The 26,433-nt window shown below is 42.3% G+C and overlaps 1 long non-coding RNA gene across 1 annotated transcript; it reads right to left on the minus strand.

Annotated features, from left to right (window-relative positions):
- Positions 1-19,445: 19,445 nt before the first annotated feature.
- LOC122464989 lies at positions 19,446-25,491 on the minus strand. Its single transcript, XR_006289473.1, has 5 exons — positions 25,407-25,491; positions 25,167-25,274; positions 22,125-22,222; positions 19,677-19,744; positions 19,446-19,574 (listed from the first exon to the last, which is right to left on the minus strand). It is a non-coding gene; the product is annotated as an uncharacterized LOC122464989 (long non-coding RNA).
- Between the last annotated feature and the right edge of the window lie 942 nt (positions 25,492-26,433).

A 26,433-nucleotide genomic window follows, 5' to 3' on the forward strand; every position in this document is an offset into this window, starting at 1 on the left:
TCCGGGAGGATGCTGGGCAGTACAGGATGTACATTTCTGGGGGGAACATTTGAGACTGGGAGTTTGCTGGTGTTACCCTGCAGTGTAATTCATAGGTGGCTGGCTATAGCACTCATACAGAGCTGGGAATGATTTACATGCTGTAGCTGTAAATGTGAGCTGACCAAGAGTGGTTGCTCTCACAGCAAAGAGAGCAGTTCTATAATTAGAATTCAACAACCCAGCAGGAAGTGTGAACTCCTAAAGCACTGTAACAGTCTTGCCATGCAGTCACAGACAGTCCCCTTGAGCATTGCAGTCTATCCTGCCACCAAAAATCACAACAATATTTAGCAAAAAGAAAAGCAGTACTTGTGGCACCTTAGAGACTAACAAATTTATTTGAGCATAAGCTTTCGTGAGCTACATCTCACTTCATCGGATGCATTCCAAGCTGTAGGTCACAAAAGCTTATGCTCAAATAAATTTGTTAGTCTCTAAGGTGCCACAGGTACTCCTTTTCTTTTTGCGGATACAGACTGCTGGCTGCTACTCTGAAACAATGTTTGGGTTACTCCCAGTTCCAAAAGGACCAGTCACTTACCCCAGGTGAATTGTATTTCAATCTCAAACCAAAGACAATGGCTGTAACTACTCCGTAACTAACTAACTAAACATTTATTAACTAATAAAAAAGGAGAGTTATTTACAAGGTTCAAACAGGAAACACACACATACAAGCTAGTCTTAGATTTCAAAATGTAATATAAGCTTCTATAATAAGCAGCTCTATATGTCCTTTAGGGCTAACCCATGCCAAGCAGCATGACAACCTCTTGCTTATATATAGGAATCTTTGCCCCTCAAAGTCCAGACAGCATAAAGAGGCCCAGTTTCTCCTTGTCAGGGATTTTTATCCCCCATTCAACCCAGAATCCAAGTCAAGGGGATGAATTCATGCACAGGCCTTTCCTTCCTGGAGGGAGTTACAAATGCAATCAACAAGGTCTCTGTCCTTTGATGCTATACAATGCCTCATTTGCCTTCAGTGGGCCATCTTCAGTGGGACCGGCACTTTTATTAATGCTTCTTTTCCTGTTTGATGAGTTTCACAATTACAGAGGTTTACAATGCAAACACTCATTATGACTTTATACCATGGAATACAGATATTATAGGTAGGATTAATACATGCAGCATCCTACAAGAGTTCCATAAAGTCCAAACATTGGGAAGGGATGATTCTTTAGAGATAAATAATTTTATAAAAGACGCTGAACGGAGAATAAAAGAATTGGCAGAAAATGAACTTTTCCACTGTTTTGCACACTACTTTAAGCTGTTAATTGTGTTTATGTCAAGATAGATGTGATGAACTTAGTAGAGCTTGCAAAAAATGTTGACAGGTTTTTTTGGGTCAAAAAAGGGGGTTTACCGGAAAATGAAGTTTTCCTCAGGAAAAGGTGGTTTGATGAAGCTTCAGTAAAAAATTTGAAATGAAAAGTGTCTTAAATTGATTTTCTTGCTGATGCCCCTCGCCCCACCGCATACATCAGTTTCTTACTCCTTACTATGTGGTAAAATGTGAAAAAGGTAGAAGAAAGATTAAAAAGTAAGAGAAAGCAACATTCATACTATTTTTAAGACAATTTCCTTCTACTCCATTCACACATATCCAGTGGAAAGTAGTAACATGAATGTGGATTTAAAAAACAAAAAGAAAAGAAAAAGCCACACAATGTTGAACCCATTAGAAAAGAGGGGAAATTTATTTTTTAAAAAGGACCAAGACAAAAACAATGTATTAGCCGGGACTAGGCCAAACAGTTCATTCCTTGACCCTCCTTGGGCCACAGTTTTCACTCCTGTTGATGCAGAGGAGGAAATGGGAGGGAGGAGGGGATTTCCTCTCACATGGAGCTGGTCAAATGTTTAAGTTTGATTAAAAATGGCCTTTTGGAAAAAAAATTATCAACATTTCCCCTTCCCCCCGCAAAAAATCAAACACATCAAAATGGCTAGCATGATATTTTGGTTACTGAAAACTGTGTTTGATAAGGTTTTCCCTAACTGGAGGAAGGGGCAAGGAAATTCATTTTAAATGAAATTTTGGAAGACAAATCAACAAAATAGTTTTTCACAAAGCTACTTTTGGATTTTTCCAACCAGGTCTGCATCTGACCTCTCCTTAGTCAATTTGTCTCTCTCACCTGCAAGAGGGGGGTAGTTCTTTTTTATAGCCTGGCCATCACATGATCAGGGACTACGCCTGCCATCAGTCCCTCCAGAAAGCCTCTGTTTATAGTGACAAAGACACAAGACTGTTATTCATGCAAGAAGACGGATTCTTTTAGCGTAAGGAGCTTCATAAAGAATCATGAAACTGAGGGTCTATTTCTAAAGTAGCTAGTTTTCCAAAAGAAAATGAGTGATACAAAGTTTGTGTGGAACTTAGGCAGTTTTGAGATGAAAGTGAAATATGTCCCTTGAAATTAGGGATTTTCAAAATTATGAGCAAAGGCTGAAGGAACTGGGTATGTTTAGTTTGGAAAAGAGGAGATTAAGGGGGACTATGATAGCTATTTTCAGATACTTGAAAGGCTGACTTAAAAAATGGAGAAAAATTGTTCTCTTTTGCCACGAGAGGCAATAGGTTCAAACTACAGCACAGCAGATTTCGATTAAATCTCAGGAAAAACTACCTATTTGTAAGAACAGTAGGACAATGGAATAGACTGCCTCAGGAGTTGTAGAAGCTTCTTCACTGGAGACTTTCAAAAGGAGTCTGGATAGCCATCTTTCTTGGGTGGTTTAGACACAACAAATCCTGCCTCTTGGCAGGGAGTTGGACTAGATGACCCTTGTGGTCCCTTCTAACCCTGTGATTCTATGATTCAAGAGGTATGTAGTGCTCTCTCAGGGTGTCTTTACTTTTGATTGAACTGAAAGAAGATAAAAAGCAACTATACGCTTCTGATTTTAATTTTGTAAGGAAAGACAAAATTCTGACAATAAGGATAAGGCTGTAAAACAACAAGATGCTTAGGGAAAGTGAATATGTCCCCCCTGGTTAAAGAAAATGAAATGTCGAAAAGCTAAAATGGCCACCATTACAAATAATCTCTTCTGAAACTTTAATTTAAAGGGGGAAGAATTTGAAATATAATGTTCAGTGAAGTATTTCTTTTTCAAGACAGTGAAAAGAGAAAATATGTTTTCTTAACACTACTGGGTAAGCGGTACACAGTGCTTAAATATATTTTCCACAGGAAAAGATATGGAGTATGAGACCCAGGTGGAGGTACTTAAAAAGCATTATGTACCAAACTTCTACAAGAAAAATTTAGAGAGTATTTTGGTTTTTTGAGGTCAAAATACCTCAATTCAGAGAAGAACAGCTAAGCACTGTTCACAGGTAGGAATGTACTCTGGAAGGAGCTGCAAATAAAACTTCAGTGTCCCAGTAAACAAAGAAAAGTGATCTATAATTCAAGAAAGCAGCTCTGTAAGCTTGCCACTTGGAGACAAAAGACTCAGTCCACAGCCAAAGACAGCCAGTATGCTTTAAAAACCATTGCATCTGCCTACGTATGCAAGGCTGATCAACCACGTTATTGGTTTATTCTTCCAAGCTACATGAAGACAAAATAGTAAATGTCATTCTTCCCATCACTCTAATTTTATATTGCTCACTCTTACTTCTGTTTTTTTCTTCCTCAAGGTACAAGTACTCCTTTTCTTTTTGGGCCTCTACCGTTACTCTAACTGTAAGCTCAACTGTGAAAAGTGAGTGAAAGTTCATAAAATATCACAATACCTTTAGTAACAAATGTTGATGGAAAAAGGTGCAAAAATGAGGCAGAAAAACTGAATTAGTCCAACAAAAAGGCCTATTGATATAACTCAGAGACTGTGTTAAGATCATGCCTGGTAAACAACAACAGGAGACCGGAAATTAATTAATCAAAATTGGTGCATCAGAAATTAGGCCTAGTCAGTGGACAAAAAGTGAGGGAATAGTCTGTTCCACCCATCACTCCCTTCTAGGGTGCTCGGAAAAGGACTCTGGGGGAAAAGCTAATGAATTGCAGCACTGACTGAAATACGAGAGAGAGGGAAGGAGTGAGCTTTACCATTATGGCTGCCACCCCAATCTCCAGGGTCTCTGGACCTTCTTTATTCTAATCCTAAAAGATGTCCTGACCAGAACAGGCCACAGAGAGGGAGACACATGCATTGCCACTTCCACCAGCTCCAGCTAATTCTCAAACACCACCTAGGCTGTGACATTGTCTCTTCTCCCCCTTGTGTATTCTTTTCTTTTCCTAACTTATTTCTTCTCTTTTCCTATCCCCCTCCTTTTTCTTTCTGTTTAATAAAAGTCTGGCTTAGATAATCAAGGCTGCATCTTTTGCAATGCTGCTGTAAGCCCATGACCAGAAAGAGGCTTTTAATGTCCTAAACAGCCTGATGCTGGTACAAGTTTGCCAGGTCCCAGAGTGGCTGATAAGACCATGTGCTATGTCTGTGTTTCTCCAGCAATGAAGTTGCAAGTGAGAATCAATGACAGATAGAAAATGCAGCTTCTATATCTTAACCTTTCTTGTCTCTCCCGCTTTTGTTTTTCTCCGGCCCCATCTTGTTTTGTTTTCTTGGAAACAGGATCAGACTTCAACAACAGCAACAATAACTCCAGTCCATCTCAACTAACTTTCTTTCTCTTTTCCTCAAAAAAGACCATTATTACCATCTAAGAGACTGCCAAACAAGTGGGTGTTTTCTTCTCAAAGCTCTCTATGGCCGAAGTAACAACATCCTTGTTCCCTTTCAAATGAAAGCCTTTACTTAATATTTTACCTTTCAAATGCTTTTACTGTTTTCCTTCTTTTCTGGATCTTTATTAAAAGATTTAAATGATTTTTAATGGTGTGTTTACCAAGGTACTAAGCAGGCTGAGGTCTCTGTATACCAAGCCTTGTTTAAAACTATTTAATGTTGGACAGTAACTGGATTATGTTAACACCTTTGACTCTTTGGGCCCATATATTCCATCTAAGTTAATACAGAGAGGTAACCCAGGCAGTCATTTTTCAGCTTCATCTACTAAACACCTGTCAGACCTAACTTGGATAGGATTTCTTAAATTAAATGGGGCTACTCTGTCAGTAACAATGTTCAGAAAGCTGATTTTTTTACTACTGGTCTATATCTAATAAGGATCCTGGGACACATGCATGAACGAGAAACTGAAAGATCATCCAGTTTAAATTAAACAGTGCTAAGAATTGTCTAGTGAACGTCTGCCAGAATAATGCAACTTCTAACATAGAAGACTAGCAACAGCAAGAGATCTCTAAGGGCATGTCTACACTATGAAATTAGGTCAATTTTATAGAAGTCAATCTTTAGTAAATAATTTTATACAGTCGATCATGCATGTCCCCACTAAGTGCATTAGGTCAGCGGAATGCATCCTCAATACTGTGGCTAGCATCGACTCACGGAGTGGTGCACTGTGGGAAGCTATCCCACAGTCCCCGCTGCTCTTTGGAATTCTGGGTTAAGCTTCCAATGCCTGATGAGGCAAAAACATTGTTACAGATGATTTTGGGTACATGTCATCAGTCTCCCCTCCCTTCCTCCCTCCTTGAAAGCAATGGCAAACAATCGTTTCATGCCTTTTTTCCTGAGTTATCTGTGCAGACGCCATAGCACGGCAAACATGGAGCCCACTCAGCTGCACACTGCTTTTGTGAACATTGTAAACACCTCGCACGTTATCCTGCAGTATGTGCAGAGCCTAGCAAGGAGCTGCCAGCATGAGGAAGATTGCGAGGAGGACATGGGCACAGACGTTGCAGAAAGCACGGGATGTGGCAATTGGGATATCATGGCAGCACTGGGGCACGTTGGTACAGTGGAATGCCGATTCTGGGCCCGGCCAATAAGCACAGACTGGTGGGACCACATAGGATTGTGGGTACTGGAGGATTCCCAATGGCTGTGAAACTTTGGCATGCATAAGGCCACTTTCATGGAACCTTGTGAGTAGCCTTCCCACCGTGCTGAAGGGTGAGAATACCAAGATGAGACCTGCCCTGACAGTTGAGAAGCGAGTGGCGATAGCCCTGTGGAAGCTTGCAATTCCTGACTGCTATTAGGCAGTTGGGAATCAATTCGGAGTGGGCAAATCTACCGTGAGGGCTGCTGTGATCCAAGTAGCCTGGGCAATCAATAACCTTCTGCTAACAAGGGTAGTAACTCTTGGAAATGTGCAGGCCATAGTGGATGGCTTTGCTGCAATGGGGTTCCCTAATTGTTGTGGGGTGATAGATGGAATGCATATCCCTATCTTGGCACCGGAACACCTTGCCAAACAGTACATAAACTACAAGGGGTACTTTTCAATGGTGTTGCAAGCACTGGTGGATCACAAGGGCCGTTTCACCGACATCAGTGTGGGATGGTCGGAAAAGGTGCATGACGCTTGCATCTTTCAGAACTCTGGGCTGTTTGAAAAGCTGCAAGAAGGGACTTTCTTCCCAGACCAGAAAATTACTGTTGGGGATGTTGAAATGCCAATAGTTATCCTTGGGGACCCAGCCTACCCCTTGCTGCCATGGCTCATGAAGCCGTACACAGGCAGCCTGGACAGCAGTAAGGAGAAGTTCAACTATAGGCTGAGCAAGTGTAGAATGGTGGTAGAATGTCCCTTTGGACGTTTTAAAGGATGCTGGCGCTGTTTGCTGAGTAGGTTAGACCTCAGCGAAAGCAATATTCCCATTGTTACTGCTGCTTGCTGTGTGCTCCATAATATCTGTGAGTAAGGGGGAGACATTTATGGGGGCGGAGGGAGAGGTTGAGGAAAATTGCCTGGTGGCCAATTTTGAAAAGCCAAACACCAAGGCAATTAGAAGAGCACACTGAGGTGCGCTGCACATCAGAGAGACTTTGAAAAACAGTTTCTTAATTGACCAGGCTACAGTGTGACAGTTGTGTGTGTTTGTCCTTGATGCAAAGCCGCCCCCTTTGATGAATGTACTTCCCTGTAAGCCAATCCCCATCCCCCACCTCAACCACAGTTGGCACAGGAAATAAAGTCCCTATTGTTCTGAATCCATTCATTCTTTATTTATTAAAAAAACTTGAGATCACCAACAACGCTGACTAGTAAAAGGTGGCCGGGGTAGGGTGGGGGAGGAGGGAAGGACAAGGCCATATTGCTTACAAATCAAAGCTGTTTGAATGACAGCCTTAGAATCATAGAATCATAGAACATCAGGGTTGGAAGGGACTCAGAAGGTCATCTAGACCAACCCCCTGCTCAAAGCAGGACCGATCCCCGACTAAATCATCCCAGCCAGGGCTTTGTCAAGCCTGACCTTAAAAACTTCTAGGGAAGGAGATTCCACCACCTCCCTAGGTAACGCATTCCAGTGTTTCACCACCCTCCTAGTGAAAAAGTTTTTCCTAATATCCAACCTAAATCTCACCCACTGCAACTTGAGACCATTACTCCTTGTTCTGTCATCTGCTACCACTGAGAACAGGCTAGAGCCATCCTCTTTGGAACCCCCTTTCAGGTAGTTGAAAGCAGCTATCAAATCCCCTGTCATTCTTCTCTTCCGTAGACTAAACATCCCCAGTTCCCTCAGCCTCTCCTCATAAGTCATGTGTTCCAGTCCCCTAATCATTTTTGTTGCCCTCCGCTGGACTCTTTCCAATTTTTCCACATCCTTCTTGTAGTGTGGGGCCCAAAACTGGACACAGTACTCCAGATGAGGCCTCACCAATGTCGAATAGAGGGGAACGATCACGTCCCTCGATCTGCTGGCAATGCCCCTACTTATACATCCCAAAATGCCATTGGCCTTCTTGGCAACAAGGGCACACTGTTGACTCATATCCAACTTCTCGTCCACTGTAACCCCTAGGTCCTTTTCTGCAGAATTGCTGCCGAGCCATTCGGTCCCTAGTCTGTAGTGGTACATTGGATTCTTCTGTCCTAAGTGCAGGACTCTGCACTTGTCCTTGTTGAACCTCATCAGATTTCTTTTGGCCCAATCCTCCAATTTGTCTAGGTCCCTCTGTATCCTATCCCTACCCTCCAGCATATCTACCACTCCTCCCAGTTTAGTGTCATCTGCAAACTTGCTGAGGGTGCAATCCACACCATCCTCCAGATCCTTTATGAAGATATTGAACAAAACCAGCCCCAGGACCGACCCCTGGGGCACTCCACTTGATACTGGCTGCCAACTAGACATGGAGCCATTGATCACTACCCGTTGAGCCCGACAATCTAGCCAGCTTTCTATCCACCTTATAGTCCATTCGTCCAGCCCATACTTCTTTAACTTGCTGGAAAGAATACTGTGGGAGACCATGTCAAAAGCTTTGCTAAAGTCAAGGAATAACACGTCCACTGCTTTCCCTTCATCCACAGAGCCAGTTATCTCGTCATAGAAGGCAATTAGATTAGTCAGGCATGACTTGCTCTTGGTGAATCCATGCTGACTTCTGTTGCTTGGGCCATTCCCTGGAGTTGAGTGGCTGGGTGCCTGGAGCCTCTCCCTGCCCCCCCCCATCCCTGCGCGTTCTTGGGCGTCTGGGTGAGGAGGATATGGAACTTGGCGAGGAGGGCAGGCAGTTACACAATGGATGCAGTGCGGGTCTGTACTCCAATTGCCTTTCCTGCAGTTCCACCAGATGCCTCATTATGTCCATTTGCTCCCCCATTAGCTTCAACATCTCCTGCGTGTTCAGATCACACTCATTGTATGCTTTCCTGGCCTCTGCCACCAAATGCCTCCATGCATTCATGTGCCCTATCAGTGCATGAGCTCGGAAAACATGTCATCGCAAGTGCATTTTTTTCTTCTTCTAATCTGCGATAACCTCAGGGACTGAGTTGATATGGGGAGCATAGAAACATTTGCAGCTGCAGGGGAGAAAAAGGGGAGAGTTGAATTTAAGAAGATACATTTCTGAGAACAAAAGGGAGACTCTTTCACAGTGAATCAAGCAATTCACTGCAGACAGCACATGTGTTTTAGTTACAAGGTCGCATTTTGCCTTTTATATTGAGCGCCTGCCGGTATGATAACACATCACAAGTGGCTGGGCAACAGAATTCGGTTTCCAGGCAGCCATGGTAAGCCAAAGGGTACGTGGGGTTGGTTTCTTCCATGTTCATAACATGTGGGAATGGTTTCAAACTGCAGCACCCTCCCTTCCCATAGCAGCCAATGCTGGTTGGGTTTGCCGTTTAAAAGGAGGGCTGCGGTTTTGAGGTGGATGTGCAGCACACCCCTCCCCCGCATGGCTGTTCTCCAGGATGATTCCTTTTAGCCAAGTGCAAAAAGCCCAGCATGATCGGGGTCTAATGTGCTGGGGGTCACCAAACAGAGTAGATTTCTGTTCCCTTACAAAAATTCCCCTATTTCAACCAGGTGACTATGAGTGATATCACTCTACTAAGGCTGTCACAGAAAGATAAAGACCGAATGTTGCATGAATGCGACCAAAACCCAGGACCATTTGCTGCCATGCTTTGTGCTCTACTGATTCCAGGCTACTTGCTACTGGCTTGGCATGGTAAAGTGTCCTACTGTGGAAGATGAAATAAGGGAGCCCCCCCCCCCCCCGAAACCTTCTGCAAAGGCTTTCAGAGTACCTCCAGGAGAGCTTCACGGAGATGCCCCTGGAGGATTCCTGCTCCATCCCCAGACATGTTAACGGATTTTTCCAGTAGCTGTACTGGCTGCGAATGCATACCGATTCTTCAGGGCAAATCAAACATTAGACACAATTGCTTTAAACCCCTGTAGTGTAGTTACAAATGTGCACTCACCAGAGGGGCCTTCTCTACCTTGAGGGTCCAGGAACAATACACCCTGAAAGGGTATTGGCTCCAGGGTAATGAAAAGGTCCTGGCTGCTGGGGAGAACAGATTCTCTGCTTGCCTGCTGCGCATTCTCCTCCTCCTCATCCACAAAATCCTCCTCCGCGTTCCGTTAGGCTGCCACCTTGCAGGTGTCCATAGACAGTGGTGGGATACGGTAGGGTCCCTCCCTAGAATGGCATGCAGCTAATCATAGAAGCAACATGTCTGGGTCTCTGACCTGGAGCAACCATTTGCCTCCTTTGTCTTTCGGTAGGCTTGCCTGAGCTCCTTAATTTTCACGCGGCACTGCTGTGCATCCCTGGTGTAGCCTCTGTCTACCATGCCCTGTGCGATTTTGGCATATATATCAGCATTTCTTCTGCTGGATTGGAGTTTTGCCTGCCCAGATTCTTCTCCCCATACAGCAATCAGATCCTTTCACTCCATGCTGGAGCTCGTTTGCGATTCTGAGACTGCATGGTCACCTGTTCTGCTGAGCTCACCACGCTGACCAAACAGGAAATGAAATTCAAAAGTTCCCTGTGCTTTTCCTGTGTACCTGGCTAGTGCATCAGAGTTGAAAGTGCTGTCCAGAAAGGTCACATTGGAGCACTCTGGGATAGCTTCGGGAGGCCAATACCATCGAATTGCACAGCGCTGTGTCTACAGTACCCCAAATTCAACCCAGGAAGGTAGATTTTAGCACTACTCCCCTTGTCAGGGAGGAGTACAGCAGTCGATTTTAAGAGCCCTTTAAGTCGGCGGAACAGGGTGGTTGTGTAGACGCATTCCTTATAAAAAATTGACCTAACGTGGCTAAATTCAACCTAACCTCGTAGTGTATACCAGGCCTAAGCTTGTGTGATAGCTTAGAATCTACTCAGATAGTGCCGGACAAGTGAGAAGATCTGAAGAACTGTCACCACCATGTTGGGATATAAAGTAAAGCCAATTCACTCTTATATACCTCAGTACTAGCATAACTTATTTGATGTAAGCATGGTAATGACCTGTATATAAATTTCAGAGGTAATTTATTCATAGAGATTACAGCCAAAAGGGATATTCTGATTATATAGTCTGACCTCCTGAACATTGCAGGCCACTAAGTCCCACCTAGTTACCCTGTATCAAGCCCATTGATCTGGTTTAAAACAAAATCTTATTGTCCTCCAGAGACTAAACTATTGCATGTCACAGACAGAGAATAGCAGAGAGTAAGGTGCACTAATGCTTGAGGCATCTGCAAAGGCAGGGAATTGATCTGATGAGCTATGCCCAGATGAACATAGCAAGCAACACATGCCCCTCACTGCAGAGGAAGGTAAAAAGTTCAAAAAGGTCCCTGCCAGTTTGACCTGGGCGAAAATTCCTTCCGGACCTCAAATATGGCAGTCAGTTTGACACTGAGCATGTGAGCAAGAGTCACCAGCCAAGAATCTGAGGGAAGAATCTTGGTACCACCTCAGAGGACACCCGGAGGGGTGGCCAGCGATATCTCCAGCTGTGGCCATCTCTGATGCTTCAGAGGAAGGAGTCCAAAAAAAAAAAAAAGAATACAGTCAGTGTGTGTGTGGGTTCCTGCCTGACCCCTACAGATGACTAGATGAAGCCCTGATGCAGATTTATGACATAAAACGTAGGATTGGAAAAGACCCCCTCATTGAGCTCAGTCCCCTGCCATTTCAGGCAGCCACATCAAGTTAGTCTTTGGACAGTTAAGTGCCAAGAATGGATCTATTTGCTAGTTTCAACTGGTGTGAAACAAATTAAGCCAGTAGTAAGAGCAGATGAGCTCATAATTAAGAAAAAATACAGCTAAGAAGCAAAACAATGAAACAATCCTATTTGCCACTTTGAGAGACATCAGTATATAAGTCGCATAAGGCTCCAAACAGGTAAAAGTAGTATACTGAAAACACTGAAAATAGTCAGAGAAAGCAATCCCTGCTATTTTCCAGCTTTAGATCTGGATTCTGTCCAAATATTTTGATCTGAATCAGAAGCAAACTTCCACATCTGGCACATTAGCAAGCTTGAGAGTTCTTCTGCCTCATTAAGTGTGGCCCCAACAAAGCCAGGGAAAATTCTCCCTATATTACAGGTCTCATGTAACACAGCCCATATATTTTTCTCATTTACTTGAGGACACAAGTGTTATTTTTGCCATATATTGATTTGGGGGAGGGGAAAATGTATTACCTTTATCATTTCCAAGTCATGTAGCATATCTACTGTTACCAGATGTTTGCCAAGGATATCTGGAAAAAGAGCATTATTGTCTCCTTAAAGTTTTCATGATGCCTTTGAATCACTTCACTGCTTCCACCCAATGGCATACACAGATATTTTTATGTAGACATAAGCACCAGACCCATATCATCTCAAATTTATGGCCTGTGACAGCTCTCATGAAGTCCACAACTTGCAGTCTTCCAAGTAGTTCTAACAGTCACGATACATAGCATACATGGTGGTGACCTGCTACTTTGGCCAGCCTATCTTCCATCTCTGTCTTCTGTCTCCCTCAACATGGCAAGATCTTGCTCCTTGTGCTAAATAAAATAAAGTTTCTGGTCATTAGGAAATAACACCCTTGGAGTCTTATCTTCACTGCTATAACCTTAATAATTTGTCAAGGCATGAGGTAATGCATCTGACTGATTGATTCCTAGGTGAAGAACAAAGAGGATTCTATCAAAAACAAGCCTCCTTAGCTTACACAGCCTTAGCTGGTATTTTCAGAAGACCCCAAGGGAGTAAGATACTAAACTCCTGTGGCGTTCCATCAGGATTTGGGCACCTAACTTTCTTAGGTTACTTTGAGAATCCGAAGCCATCTATGGAACTCCATGCCTTTTTAAAGCTGGTAGGGCCTGGTGTTTGGTCAGAACTATTTTCATCTTCCCTTTTTCTGTAATTCATATCTTGACAATTCATTTGCCTTGTTCAGTTTTAACACAGTGATTTTCGTAGGCCACCAGATCCACTTTTTGTTTTGTATTTAAAGTTGCACAGCATTCCAAAATATGAAATTAAGTAGTTCAGTTTGGAATATTTCCAAGTACTGTGGTTTATGAAATGTACTTGAATCTACTTTTTCATAAGCTTCGGCTTTATTTCTTCAATACTAAGATTTTACTTCAGACTCCTAACTCTGTAACCCCCAAATGTATAAATGCCACTTCCCTAGATAAGAATATTGCTACAGTCAAACTAGTTTCATTCTGGAGGCAGACTTCTACATATGATAAATTTTTGGTTACCTAAAGGACCACCTTCACCCCCAGTATCTCATCCACTCACAACAGCTTGTACATATCCTATTGCTGTAAGTCATAATGGGAACAATGCTCAAGACTTGCAATTCAGTGTATTGAAGAAATGGTGGGCAGCACTGTTCCTGGGTGCAAGATTTTGTAGGTCTTGATCCTGCTGTGCCCATTGAAGCTAATGGCAAAGCTCCCATTGACTTTAATGGTGCAGGATCAGGACCCTAACGCGTAAGATTGAAGACCAACTCATTCACCAAGGTAAAAACAAAGTAGTAATGTTATATTTTTAAAATTGGATTCACATAACTACAACATTAAAGTTGTAGTATCTGTTTTGACTGTGGGTTTTTCCTGCACACAGCCCAAGTAAACAAGCTGCACTCCGGGTTGTTCCATGGGAGTTGAAGTGTTGCCAGTACATCCACCAGCTAGTCCCGCCGAGATCATCGCTCCCCCGCCACCTCCAATTTGCACAGTGGTTTGCAGTGTTAAAAATGGAGTCTCTTCAGAGAGCATCTCCAGGATGCAAACTAACCTGTGCAGGCTTTCTGCATCCTGTTTCCCTTCAGGAGCAGATTTATACCAATTGGAAGTTAGTAAAGAGGTGCCAGTCTGTTTTCCCCTTTCTCATCAGCCTATCTGACCATAAAGGAAAGACAAACTACACTCAAAAAAGCCAGAAACAAATCAGTGGCAAAAAGATTGGTCTTAGATAAGGTACAAGGCCAGTGTATTTCATTAGAATAATGTTCAGTATAAGCAGGGGGGAAAAAGAGATGAAAACCAAAACCAAACAAAACCTGCCAGTTTGATATTTTGTCACATATACAGCCCAGAGCAGGCCTGTCAAAAGATTTTGCCTGAAAGGTTTTCAGACATGAACAAGCCATCTGATGTCAAACCCTTGAAAAACTAGTGGGTTTGCATTATTTTGACATGGTGCAAACCTGCACATACTTAAGCCAAATAAAATATTCACACAAATATCTGCACTGTGGACATGCCGAGTTTCACATATCTCTGGGTTATATCTTCACTTATTTCACTTTAGTGAAGGCACAATAAACTATCTTGATTAAACCAAGTTGATTTAAATGTTTTAGATTTGACTTCAATTAAAAACAAGTTTGCCTGATTCATTACAGATTAATGATGTGAAGACTTCTGCCAAAGTACAGTCACATATTTCAGTGTTTTTTGGAAGTGTACCGAAACTTAGTGATTTAAACTACTAAACGAGAATTCACCAAACATAAGAAACTTATGGGGATTTAAACAGCTGAACACAATGCAAACTTTTAAAGCACGTCTATAGATTTTTCACTGAACTTTTAAAAAGCTAAAACTGTAAGTTTAGACTGAGAGAATCTGATTGCCTCTCTTTGGCATATTTGAGATGATGACTCTACAGATGGCAGGCAGGATGTTTGACTTTGAAATAGGTCTGATTTTTCAGTGTCTACAGTGCTTGCTCTTTGCATACAAACTACATGCAACAGTTTTGAACAGTGGGTAAATCTGAACAGACAAACAAGAGGGATGTAACATTGCAACAAAAGTTTATGGGAGGGTTTTGGTTGTTTTTTTTAAAACTTACTGCTTGTTTTTCCACCAAGTCTCACTGACTTGTTAACTGCTTAGGTTGCCTCAAGGGTGTCATCAATTAATTGAACTCTGACCTCTCAGAATTTGATTGATAGGCAGGTGATTGAAACACAGACTAGGTCCCACCATTAATTACCCTTCCTAAAATGCTAGCTATTACTCAGCACCTCAGAAGAACTGCAGTGATGATAGAAGGGCGAGTTTGATGTTTGGAGGTGTTCATGTCACTCTCTCATCGCACTCTGAAAGCTTTATATTGGAGAGCACAGCAAAAAGAAGTAAGTGCATGAATATGTTTCTTTTGTCAGAAAATGTCTCCTGTATTCCCCAGCATGGACCAGAACTACATAGCTTTTAATTACATATAGCATACACCACTTATTTCAGAAATTATTATTTCGTAGTCATGGCTCACATAGCACTTTACACATATCAGTGAATTATGGCTCACAACAACCCTGGCAGGTAGGCTTACCCCTTGATATGCAAACTGAGGGAAACTGAGGCACAGAAGAGCAAGTGTACTGTCCCATTGTTATACAGGAAGACTTCAGCAGAGCAGGCATAGTATATGTATTGTGATGGCAGCTAAAGGCCATGGCCTCCATGTGCTAGGCACTGGAAAAACATACAGGGGGAAATCCCTCCAACAAAGAGCTTAAAATAAAGACAACAGAACCCAGGGAATAGAATCCAGACCACATGACTCTCAATCCTGTGTTTTAACTAGAGGGTAAAAAAGCATCCCAAAAAACCTCCTTTATTTCTGGAGATAGACCAGCACTGCTTAATGCAGCTGGAATAATGAACAAACATGTTAACTCTAGCAGAGTAACTTTTTATATTATTAGAAATGTATATTAGGTTTATAATATACTCCCGAAAGGATTTCAACTAGCCATGGGGAAGGAATGGAAAGCTATTTTTTCTTTAGTAAGATTTAGTTTCATTAGAAATTTAGTATCTGTGACTTTAAGAAATCACAAGGATTTTTTTCCAATAAATATTTGCCTTATGAATTATTACTTCATGTCACCTACAAATGCCAAGTGGCCTACAGTTGGAAAGTCAAACTCCAAACTGTTCTATAAACTCTGGGGATCCCAAGTAAGAGAACAGTACTCCACCCACTTTCAGCTGTGGCTGTTCCCATTGTTTTTCCTTTATTGTCTGCCTGCCTTACTTCTCCTGCATCCAAAGCAGACTCTTCAGTAGGCACAAGTAACAGAAGAAGAGCTTCAGTTGTTTGCATAATACATTGATGGGCACAGTCTAAAGTCAAAAACAGAACAGAACGTAAATAGAAAGGAAGGTACCACTGTAGCGGTCAACATGTTGTACAGTCAACATGTCGTACTGTCAACATGTGGAACTGTGAATGTGATGCAATGTCAACCGGTGGACAGGTTGTTGCCAGGGGATGTTGTGAAGACCAAAACTATAACAGAGTTCAAAAAAGAATTAGATAACTCCATGGAGGATAGGTCCATCAGTGGCTATTAGCCAAGATGGTCAGGGATGAACCCCCATGCTCTGGGTATCCCTAAACCTCCACCTGCTAGAAGCTGGACGACAGGAGATGGATCATTAGATAAATTGCTCTGTTCTGTTCACTCCCTCCGAAGCACCTGGCATTGGCCACTGTCAGGAGACAGGATACTGGGCTAGATGAACCATTGGTCTGACCCAGTATGGCCGTTCTTATCTAATGGAAAAAAAGAAGTTCCAAGTAATAAAAGCTAAGGAGATGCCAATATAAGTACATTTCTAAATAGCCTCGTCTCCTCCACGCATTGATAATTTTTATTAGGCTTATGTTCCTCCCACACTTCCAGTTTTTATCGTGGATTCACAATAATGGAGATAATGTACCATGTTGGTTTTTAAAAAGCCAAACATTTTTTCACTATTATGTCATAGTCCTTATGAAATTTCTGGCATTTTTTAATGGTGTGATGCTTAGAACTACTAAGATTTTAAGGGGGCAGCACTGCTGACTAATTCATATAAAACTACTGCAGTCATGCTTATCTTGTTTCTGAAATACATTGAGGTGTCTGGCTGTTCTGGTTGGAGCTGATGAGATGAGACCAATGCAGCACAATGGCTCTGAACCCTGGGGATCGATGGTGTCGAAAGCACTGCAGTTTACTTCTGTGCTTTTTTAATGTTCCAAGTAGTAGCTTGTTAAGTACTGTAAGAAACACGGACATAGTGATACAAGTAACTAGACACAAATGAGACACCGTGAAAAATGCTTTTTTCCTCCCAGTATCCTGGCTTTAAGAGAAACACTGGCCTGAGTTTGAGTTTTCACACACTATGCAATGGATAAGGAGGACTCACGAAAGCTTATGCTCAAATAAATTGGTTAGTCTCTAAGGTGCCACAAGTCCTCCTTTTCTTTTTGCGAATACAGACTAACATGGCTGTTACTCTGAAACCTATGCAATGGATGGATCCCGTATGGCATGAAAGCCAGCCACTTTCCTATTAACTATTACCAGACTTGTTAACTTTGGGGTAATTTTTTGAGGGATAGGGGTGTGTTGAATGTGTGTGGGATGGAGGGGGCAGAGGTGGGGACATACACACAATCCTGACACCAACCCAAGCCTGCAGAGTTCCCCATGGAAAGATAATACAGGTCCCTGTACTGGAGCAATGCTGCCCATTGTGAAAGAGCAAGTGGCCCTGGGCCCTGACTGATCTGTCCCTCTAAGAGGGGGAAGGCAAGTTCTGCTTACCTTCTAACTATGGAGCAATACAGGAGCAAAACATGTCACTTTTCCATTTGCACCTTCACCTGGGTTTTCCTGCAAGAGGGGCTAATTAGGACCAATATTTACACTGGCATCTAGCCTCAGATCTAGATATTTAAAATGGGCATTTGGATTGTCAAACCTTTATCTCTAAATCAGACCCAAATTCACCCCTCATTGCAGGTATTCATCATATAGGGAAACATTTGACTCATGCAATCATTTGAGTTACTAACACCAACCTTTGAGGCTATGGTTGAGTGTACTTGATGTGAATGGAAGGTCAGCAGTCTTCTCCCACTCATTGTTTTTCTGTGTACAAGGACTTTTGAATGTTTATGATGTCACCTTTAACCTAGGTGATAAATACACAACATGGAGATAATAGGGCACATTAATTTCCTGCTCCAGCAGTGAATGTTCAAAAAGTATTTGAGAAAATATAAATGAACCAAATTCATTCCCAGTATAAATCCACTGATGTTATTGGTGCTACGTTAGGGATAAACTTGTCCCACTTTGCTAGCAAATTTATCATGTTTATTGTCAGTTGATCCATCAAGAATGGCTGGAAGTGCTTGTTCATAGCATGAAAGATTTTGATATGGCTATTTATAGGATTGACGTTTAAAGTGCCAGTATGCATTGAAATAAGCTTGCATATAAAGGTCCTGCAAACATTTATACACCTATTTTTTTCATCAGTAGTTCCACTGTCTTCAAAGGAATTATGTGTGTGCACAAAGTTAAGCCCATAGTTAAGTACTTGCAGGATCAGGGCCTAAGTGGAAGAAGGAATGAATAATGACTGTCATAGATGCTGAGCTCCCATTCACTTCAGTAGAAATGGCAGATGCTCATCACTTCTGAAACACGCAAGTATTCTGAGATGGGGCAGAATGATCTCAGGCCAAGTTTATATTAACTGCAATTTCCTGACCATAGAAAATTAAGAAGCTTTGTACTTTCTGTACTACATGCTTAGAAGTTGTTACCTACAGGGATTCTGATCTTTGCCCTTATGCAAAAATACAAATGGTTCTGTTGTCTTTCAGTCTCTTTCACAGATTCCGCTGCAATTTTAGAAAACCCGACACAGAATATGGAAGTTATACAATCAACGTTAGAGCCTCATTTTTTACTTTACATTTTTATGGTTTCCTTGTCTAGGTCCCAAGGCAGGACAGGCATTCATTCACTGCCTGGACTTCTATTCTGTGCACATTTTTCCTCATCTTGGGATATTTTTGAAGTGGATTTAAACACAAAAACCAAAAATCCAAGTCCATTTTTAAAGTGTTCACTCCTTGGCCTGTCAGCAAACTCCTCTGAGGTAATCGCCTTGTTGCACAGCAGTAACCATTTCATGCTGGCGATGAACACCTTCCAGCGGCCACAGAGCTTGTAAGATAAAGGGAACTGATTGTCAAACATATTTAAGATATGGATTCACGTAGCGCAGTTTTAAGTTTAGTCTTCTGTTTTGGAGATAATGGCTTACATTACTTGGATTACATACAGACTGAGAAGTGTCTCCTATGCATCCATTCTGTAGCGTGCTGAAAGATAAAAATCCCATTTGCTGTTTTTTCATATTGGTGGTCTTTGACACTGGTAATGCAGATCTGTATGTTCCTTGTAAACCACAGATACAACTGCCAGATAATTCACTTAACTGCTGAATGAAGTGTTTCTTAGCTGGTAACTGAACTAGCCCACATTTGTGAGTATAGTGACTTATAATAGGAATAGGATTTACTTAAAGGAATCACTCATTTGTACCTGCATTAAGATAGTGGGTAGATACATACAAAATCTAATCTATACAATTTTGTCATTAGACAAACTTCCTTCCTATATTTTAGTTGAATTCATTTTTTTATTCAGATTCTTATACCATATCCATCACCACTGTATCCAAGAACTAAGCAGAATTTTAAAACAAATCCCCCCACACAACATCTGCTACAACCCCTATTTGGAGCCTAGGGAATCACCTCCAGCCATCTTCCTTTAACTTTTTCCACCAGCTCACACCTCCAGGGCCTCCCACAGAAGAAGTCATACCTATAGCCAAGCAAAATTGGTCAAAAATCCCTTTTGAACCCATCAGTGTCATTCCTTATATTTAGAGGATCTGCCATTAAACAGTAACAGGGGTCACCCTACCTCTCCATCAAGGGCACTTCCGTTGCTGTCTCCATTCCCCTCCTTCTGCGCCCAGGGGCACTCACATGCTGCACAAATAATATTCGAAATTAGGAAGTTTTCCCTTCTAAACAAAACATATTCAACCTTTCCCCCATACAGCCAGGCTTCCGGCCCATCCACAGAGACTCACAATCTTGTTCCATGTGGAGAGCTGGGATGGAAGACCATCAGTCCTACACAGACAGATTGTATTCTGCAGACTGCTGAGGAGAGCCATGCACGAAACCTTCCAAATCCCTATTTCCCCCTCCCTCCACCCCCCTCCCCCCCCACTGAGCCTAGAGAACTGCTTTATATAGGCAGTCATAGGCCTCTTCTTGGTCATCTGGTTCTCCTGGGGACTCCCATTGCTACATGGGGAAATGCATTTCACAGCATACCTGCTTTTAAAGGTGCTATGTACGCTTAACAGGAGCAGGAGACCGCACAGACCAAAGAGGATTTATGCTCGATTACAGCAACATAATCCATTTTACCTCTTCAGCATTCCCAGCTCTGATGTCTTGGGGGGGTGGGGGGGGAGGGGAAGCAAGCTAATGCTTGAACCCTGACCTCATACTCTAGGTGGCAGTACTGAACATGCACTTGAGGGGCATGTCTACACAGCAATTAGACACCCGCAGTTGGCCCATGTCAGCTGACTCCGGCTTGTGGGGCTGTTTAACTGCGGTGAAGATGTTTGGGCTCAGGCTGTACCCAAGCTTTGGGACCCTCCCATCTTGCAGGACACTAGAGCCCATGAGGTCAGCTGTGTAACAGGGATGAATTTGGAACCATATTTTATTTATACACACACACACTACTCAAAGTAAATTTGGTGTGCAGCCGAAAACAGATTATGCGGATTTATTGAGTCTCACACATCTCTCTCTCTCCCACACACACAGGCCTTTCAGTGAATGGCCTGCAGTTGCAACACACAGCAACCAGAAGCCACTGTGGTCCGGAGGAGCAGGCCAACAAGAAGCCTCTATCTACATCCCTGCCATCCTTTCCCCACCCCACCCCAGCATTTCTGAGTAGGGGAAGAACAACCGAGCAGTGATGACAGAAGCTGAAGGGGCCTAGAACGGGCCCTAAGCCACCACCTCCACCAGCCCCCAAAGTCCTATCTACCTTCCATCACCTCAGCCAACTCCCTTATCTTCCCCTCCCCCCCCAAGCCCTAACTTCTCCCAGTAGCTACCTGCCTGGAACCCTCTCAAACCTAGCTACCCTCAGCCTCTCAATAGCCTCTAACCACTCCCACCCAGCTGTCACCCTTTATGCCTCCTGCAAAACTCCCTAGCTCCCTCCTCCCATCCCCTCTACTTCTAGTTTGTCCCAGCCATAGAACTTGCCCCCCAATATATTTTGCCTCTGACTCCACCACCCCAAAACTCAGCTTCCCTTAGCTTCTCTCTCCAGTTACATCCAGGCGTCCCCACTCACTCCTACAAATCCAGGTTCCTTTAGCTACTACTCAGCTGTCCTCTACCCCTCTGATAATCCCTACCCACCTCTATGTTCCACCCAGACAGCTCCACAAACAGTTACTCCAGTTTCCTCCCCCCAGTCAATCTTAATTTAGCACCCACCCCAGACACTCTTCAACATCCACTTATGTGCCAAGTTTTATGCAGCTCCATGTTTTACCACTTCCACAGCTCAGGGCAGTCCGTATTCCCCTTAAAGTGAAGTTTATGGCTGTATGCAAATTTGATGAGCTTATCTGCAAATTTACTTAAAATGTCTCATGTGGAACTGGACTAAACTTGGCAGTGATAGGTTACGTAATAGTCATCACCATCTGCTAGATTCTGAAAGTGCTTACTCAGATGTCTGCTAAACTGTGGGTGGAGTCTTTTGCTACTAGAATGCTGGGTATTAAACACAGAGCTATTTCTTAGTGACATCAAACCAGTAACATCTCAGACTCCTTTTTCTGCCTGCCAAGCCTATAGCAATCAGGTGGAAGTATGCCAAACAACTGGAACAATAAAGCCTAAATGGGTCTCTTTGTAGGTCTTCATCTGTTGCCAGTATAGCCTGAAATGAAAGCAAGGACTTAAATATGTTAGACCTATCCATAACCTTTCACAAAGGGATTCCCAGACAGAAGCTCTTATTGTGCTGTCTGAAGTTGTATGGGCTGTTTTCCTAAATTATACACACATGCAAAGGAAGGCTGTCAACCTTTAGAAAGCTGGAAGTATTGTTTGAGGTTCATAACTTTTCACTGCTCTAGTCCCCCATTTGAGACAAATGACCAAATCTTACCTGGTTTAGGTTCTGTACTGAGTGTATTTGGAGCCAGAAGAAAACATTTATGTACACATACATACATACATACGCACACACACACACACACACACACACACACCTCTTAAAAAGCAAAATGTTTACAGAACAAATAGAATGTCTCACCTTAAACTATTTTTTTAAAACCATATTCTTGTAATGTTAAATTTGGAATCACTTCACATCCACAGTGTAGGCAAAAAATGCAAGCAGCAACACTTCCCCTGTAACAGGAACAGTTTAAAGTAAACAGAGTTTTTCATCAACGTTACACCAACAGCTAGAATAATAAATACAGATAGGAGGTAGCCTCACACTTCAAATAAATTTGTGGAAACAGCTCTCACAAACTCAGCCTGTCTCATATTTGTGCAGTTGTTGGCCATAAGGACAGCCATAACCCTTGCTGTGTCTTGGACAAGTGCCTTAGCTAATCACTCTTCACATCATCCCCAGCCTCAGTAACTAAAATTAGTTGACACTGCACAAGCGTCCAAACTATGATGGATTTCTGCAGCTCCAAGGGCAGCCCTTTATGTTTGATTGGCAGACCAGTGTGGCAACTGTCTGCCTGGGTGGCAAAGAGCAACCTATTTCTGTACCTTTTGTTAGAAACAATAGCGGAGCAGAAAAAAGCAGCCTAGCACCTCTTTCTGCGAGGACAAACAGCAAAGAATGTAACCAACTGCTGTTCTGTTTGCAGGCATGAAAAAAGACAAACCTTGGGAAGTGAATTTAGTCCTTTAAAAGGATCATCAAACTTTTGCAATAAAATTATGAACATTAAACAAGAGTCAGATCACTCATTTCTTAGCCGTTTATAGTAATATAAGTCATGGTTCACTTTTTATACACTAATACTACTGTCCTAGAAAAAAAGGCTATGGCCAGAAGTTCTTACTCAATGTAGTGCCCAACACTAGGTTTTCTTTGTCCTTTCTTCCTTCTGATTTACATTTTGGTCCTGTCCCACAAGATTTTATCCTTTTCTATTTCATCTCAAGGTAGCAGCAATCCTCTGGAACACTATGAGCCAAATTCATCTCCAGTGAAATTCTACTAGCGTCAGTGAAGTTACACCAGGGATGAATTATTTGGCTCAGTGATTTTAGAATTGGCAATACAGGCAGTGTCCTGGCTGCATAATTAAGTTATATTGCAAAATCCACAAGAGGGAACTTATACTGGGAAATCTCCATGTGGATTTTCCCCTTCTTTTTCAGGAGAGACAAAGCTTGATTCCCTCCACAGAAAAGCATTCACAAACCTGGCAGATCTCCAACTCCAGGGATCCTTGCAAGGTCAGGACCTTGCTTGTGGAAGCCTTGCCATCCCCCTCCCCTGCCTGCTCCCTGGCAATGTTGTTCCATGCTACCAGGGATTCCCTGATGGATGTGGAAGCTCCAAGAGAGGTGGGGGAAATATACACAATAGTTGGTTCAACCTAGGGCTGTATTAAGAAGAAAAAAGCTATCTTCCATGCATTTCCCACTGGCCCCACCCTAAGCTTGCCCCAACTCCACTCCCTTCCTCCCTTATGCATCAAAGGGCACCCAATGGCCCACTGACAGTGGCATTAGGCAGCCACAACACACACCACAGTATGGATTCTGCAGAGTGATCCAAGGGGATAAGGACACACCTGACTCCCAGATCCATGTATGGAAGACCTTGGTGCAAGGGGAGGGGAAATATGACCTTGCCCTGTGTTATTTACTGAATTAAAAATCAACTTCCTAAGTGTTTGATTCCTGGCACATGAGGATTGGAGGAGATGGTAATTATTATTACAACCATCAATGTCATCACTAGAAAAGTATTAATAATTTCAAAATAAGATTTTAGCGTTGAAAAGGCTTGTTTGGCTTTTTGTCATCATTTAATCCGGATGAATTATTCCTGGAGAAATATTTCAGCTGGAGTTTTATTTTCATTACTCCTCTATTTATACTGTGATCTATTTCAGTATAACACAGTACAGCTCTGACATTTGCCTTTGGATAGTGTCTACGTTTTTTTTAAATGTTAGAGGTTTCAAGAAAATAAAATCACATGCTACAGAAACAAACTAGGTTCTTACACCATTTCCTGAGAAAATGCTACTTGTTTTTGTATTTGTGCCAGTAATGGCCAGCATAAGTGTATAGCAAGCTAGTGAGCGTGGAGGATTCTACAGACAGTTTTAGATTTCTTGGAAGTTTAAAATTTTTATCCACTTTTCCCCTTATGTAATGGGGAATTTTAGTTCAAGATTAGTCCACTGCATTGTGGGGAACACCTTTACGAAAACTAACAATTAATTCCAGATCCATTGCTTCCAGCTTTACTCAATAAATTGTGATATGCAGGAAAGTACAACTAGTCCTAACGATTTTCCTCTTTTCGCAGTAATCTATTAGAAGCAATCACTCCCAAATGTCTGCAGCAAAAAGAAGCCAGATGCGCCAACAGCAATTCTCCAAACAGAAATAGCATGTCAAAAAATCAAACATAATAAAATGCAAAACAAATTTAATTCCCTCCCCCCAGATTCCATACAGAATTAAGTACAGTTCAGAGTTAAATAATAATGGGGAGAGGGAGATTTGAGATAGAAGTAATAGTGGAACCAATCCTACAAGCACTACTCACTACAGAAACTCGGGTAAATAAGGGTTAGAACATCAACCCTTTTATGTTTTCATAGGAGACTTGAAAAAGAGATGGAGCGTTGATAAAGTACTGTTGTAGCCATGTTATTCTGAGGATATGTGAAACACAAAGTAGGTAACCTACTCTGTCCCAGTTGATACAGAGACATAGGCAGTCTCTTTCATGTGGCGGGAACTGGAAGAGGAGTGTTTCTGAGGGAGGTTGATGGGTCCTCAAAAAATAAAAAATAAAATAAGGCTTTGAGTAGGGGCAAGAGTGGAGGTTTTATCTCCTCATTTGTGTCTCTTTATGCACCCCTGAGAATAGAGGTCCAGATCCACAAAGGTATTTAGATTCCTAACTTCCCTTTGAAATCAGTAGGAAGTTAGAAGTTTAAATATCTTCGTGGATCTAGGGTAGAGTAACTGATGGGAGTGAATAGCAGTTCCATTTTCTCATCTGGGAGAATGTTTCCTTGTAACTGGTTGGTCTCCTACTGTGGAAATCTTTCCAGATATGAACATGTATGAAGCTTACCTATCATTCTTCTATCTCTCTCCTCTTCAGAAAGTTGCAGGATCTTTTTCTACACCTAATCCAAGTCCAGCAGGGAAACAGGGCTGCCAGTTTTGGCTGGATGAATTCCTAGAAGTTGCATCACATAGAATAATCTTTAATTAAAGATTAATCTTAAATTCCTAGAGACTCCAAAAAACCCAGAAGGGTTGGCAACCCTAACTGGGAAACAGTCTGCATAAGAGTGAGTGGAGGAATCACCTCTAGTGGTACTCTTCTGTATCATGAAGGCTCAGAGATTTGTATTTTAGAGGCTTCTCAGGAGATGTCCCAATATCAATTAGTGAAAAGCTCTGTTCAGCTAGTTTGAAATGCTGTTAGCTCAGCCTAAAGCTAGTTTACCTAAGGAGGGAAAGGAGTTTCCTTACTTTTAGGAAAATTCAGAAGGAAGCTGAATTTGTAAAATGAACAGCCAATTTCTAATGATCAGTGTGATTAACTAGATGTAGGCCCAGCTGAGACCAACTAAAGGGAACACAGGTGAATAATCTGCAGTACCAGGATACTAGGTAACAAGGAAGTCTGTGCGGTAACCTATATCACTTTTGTTGAAACCTTTAAGAAGATAGGAGCAGACAAATGCTCTGGGATAGTTGTACGGTAGAGAAGTAAAACAATAACTTTCCTCAGCTCAGGAGGTTAGTTTTTCTCTACTGTTGCTCTCACAGTCTTTACACATACTGTAAATTGGCTTGCAGTTGGTCTACAGTGTGCTAGGTGTTTTCTAGACATAATGAGATGCAGGCCTTCACCCAAAGAGCTCTGTCTAAGATAAGTACCAGAGGAAGGGAGGGGAAGAGGGACAAAACATTAATTATCCCCATTGGCCTGTTATCTAACAGTCATTATGGGAATTTCTTGTTCAGAGGCCTTTTCTTGTCTGCTTGCATGAGATAGAAAGGCAGGAGGTAGTAATCGAACAGGTTAGAGTGCATGAAACTCCAGTTTTAAGCTTTGATAAGCCTACTTAGTACTCGCCTAACTTCTTGCCTGGTGACAAGTATCAGGGGGTAGCTGTGTTAGTCTGTAGCCACAAAAACAACAAGGAGTCTGGTGGCACCTTAAAGACTAACAGATTTATTTGAGCATAAACTTTCATGGGTAAAATCCCCACTTCTTCAATCTTTAAAGTGCCACCAGACTCCTTGTTGTTTTTACCTAACTTCAAGCATGTGAGTGGTCCCCAAGCTTGGAACTGTCATTATATGCTCATATAGTATACCTGCCC

Source organism: Chelonia mydas, chromosome 3, assembly GCF_015237465.2.
Source record: "Chelonia mydas isolate rCheMyd1 chromosome 3, rCheMyd1.pri.v2, whole genome shotgun sequence".
In the NCBI taxonomy this organism is placed as follows: domain Eukaryota; kingdom Metazoa; phylum Chordata; order Testudines; family Cheloniidae; genus Chelonia; species Chelonia mydas.